The sequence below is a fragment of the Tiliqua scincoides genome, chromosome 4 (assembly GCF_035046505.1).
Source record: "Tiliqua scincoides isolate rTilSci1 chromosome 4, rTilSci1.hap2, whole genome shotgun sequence".
Lineage (NCBI taxonomy): Eukaryota > Metazoa > Chordata > Lepidosauria > Squamata > Scincidae > Tiliqua > Tiliqua scincoides.
In genome coordinates this window covers 144,301,000-144,303,358 of record NC_089824.1, presented here as the reverse complement: position 1 = coordinate 144,303,358, position 2,359 = coordinate 144,301,000, and the positions used below count along the sequence as shown (strand labels likewise).

The 2,359-nt window shown below is 43.3% G+C and overlaps 1 pseudogene; it reads left to right on the top strand.

Moving 5' to 3' along the window:
* Positions 1 to 1,963: 1,963 nt before the first annotated feature.
* LOC136650092 (5S ribosomal RNA) lies at positions 1,964 to 2,082 on the top strand (annotated as a pseudogene).
* Positions 2,083 to 2,359: the final 277 nt, after the last annotated feature.

The following is a 2,359-nucleotide window of genomic DNA, read 5'->3' as shown; positions in this document are numbered from 1 at the left end:
GTCTGAATAGTGAGCTCCTTCTTGGGTATTTTTTGGGGGCTGCATCTATGGGATCGGGACCATTCTGACGTTGTTGGATTCCTCTCAGCCTGTCCTTTCCGATGCACTAAGGCATGTTTGCCTACTCATGAGTAAACGTGCGCCACGGCTCACTTTCACTTTCCATAGGGCTCCATGTATTTTTTCCTTCCAGTTTTTTGGCCGTACCTTTTGAAGGAAAGGAGCTCTCTCAACGAGGTTTTTTGTATTGTGTTCCGCTAGCCATTCCACATCCAACAGTGTATATCACAACGTGATAGCTCCTAATGGCGTGATTTTAGCGCGTCACCCCCCCCCCAGAGAGCATCACACACACCCCTGGTGCGGCCCGCACCCCTTAACAATGCCACTGATTGCCATGCCCACCACCCAGGGCTTTGCCATGTCTGCTGCATGGGAGGTGGTCCATCATGAGGGGGTGGCACGTTGGTCTCCGCACTGGGTGATACAAACCCTAGTGATGCCACTGTGAGGTATATGTAATTTATGAAGAGCAGAAAACTCACAAATTATGTAGCTGAAAAACAAGACAGCTTGGTGAAATAAACACTACAAAGAGATATTAAGAAAATCCTGTCTATCTCAGAGTAAGAAAAAAATCACAGTAGTTGTATCCCAGTATCCTTTTGATGGCTCTACTGTATTCCGTTGACTAGAACTATTCTGTTGGTGTCTACAAGTACAGGGAAAACTCTCTGTAGTAAAAGGCAGAGAAGGATACCAGAACAAAGTCCTCAGAATTTGCACAGTCTATTGTATGCAGCATTTGACTCTAGTACTGAGAACAACAGGAAAGGTTGGGAAATATATGGCATCAGTAGAAAGAAATGTAAATGGCAAGAGTTCAATATGCTTTCAGTTACTTGATTCAGAATGTTGTTCACTGGCCATTCTTTCCTACAGTGTGGAAATAGGCACCAACTAACATTGAGGATTTTCACTCTGCCATTTGTAGATAATATTCATATCTCACCAAATATTCAGGCAGAGAACATAGAACAGAATTCAGATAGTATTCATTATTCATCTGTTTTACTGAAGTCTGGATAACATACAGTGAAAGCACCAAGATGACACAGAAGAATATGCCCTCCCTTGAGGCAAAATGGAACACATTTAGGGTGCAATCCTAACCCCTTATGTCAGTGCTTTCCAGCAGTGGCATAGCGGTGCCAATGGGACATGTGCTGCATCCTGCAGTTGGGTGGCACTCATGGAGGCCTCCTCAAATAAGGGAATGTTTGCTCCCTTACCTCAGAGCTACACTACCCTTATGTCAGTGCTGGAAAGCACTGACATAAGGGGTTAGGATTGTGCCCTTAATCCATCTAGGAGCTGTTAAACATATCTGAGTCATTTTACAATCTGCTCCCCTGACCCAATACACAGTTTTGAGCAGAATAGTTTCTGGTTGCATTGGGCATTATTTACATCATAACAGATATTCAGAATTTATTTTTTTTTGAAGCACCTTACACAAAGTTGGTGTGAGGGAGCCATTAGAATAATGGCCACTTTTCATACATGTCATATCCTCAGGGATCACGTTACTATTATGAGATCTGCTTTGGAAGTATGCCTCACGCCTTCACCAAGACTGTGTGTTGTTTTGAGTACTAGCTGGAACTCATGTTCAGCTGTTGTAAATTGGTTCAACTTTGCCACCCTTTTCTAACAAGATGGTTTGGTTAGGATTTTGATAGATACCTAGCAATATATGCCAGTCCTGGTCAGAATATTTATATTCATAATCCATCAATATATGTAAGGTGTAGGTTGATTGACATTGACTCGTGTTTATAGTCAGAGACTGAACCTCAAACCTTTTTAGGGCAACGCATCAAATTTGACAGTAGATTCTTCACAATAGGTTCTTGGCTGCTGTGATTTCATGTTCTTTGCTTAATCAGCATTTTTTCCCAATGCCAATATATTGGTTACCCTGCACATGCCTGATCTCGTCTGATCTCAGAAGCTAAGCAGGGTCAGGCCTGGTTAGTATTTGGATAGGAGACTGCCTGGGAATACTGGGTGCTGTAGGCTTATACCATAGTCTTTTGAGACTGAAGGTTGCCAACCATAATATATTGGTTGAGTTAGTTCTCATTGAATTAGTTAGGTTTGATTGTGGTGTTTAAAATTAAGAACAGGTAAGTGTTGCTTAGCAACGTTCTGACCAGCGACAGCCCGCATATTCAACAGCCGCTGCTGGTCCCTGTTCACCTCCCCAGCCTCCAAAGGTGACAGAAGTCACGCTCCCCTTGCCTATGTAGGCTTTTCTGAGCCTCGCAGAGGCAGCGCACATCTGTGCACTACCTCT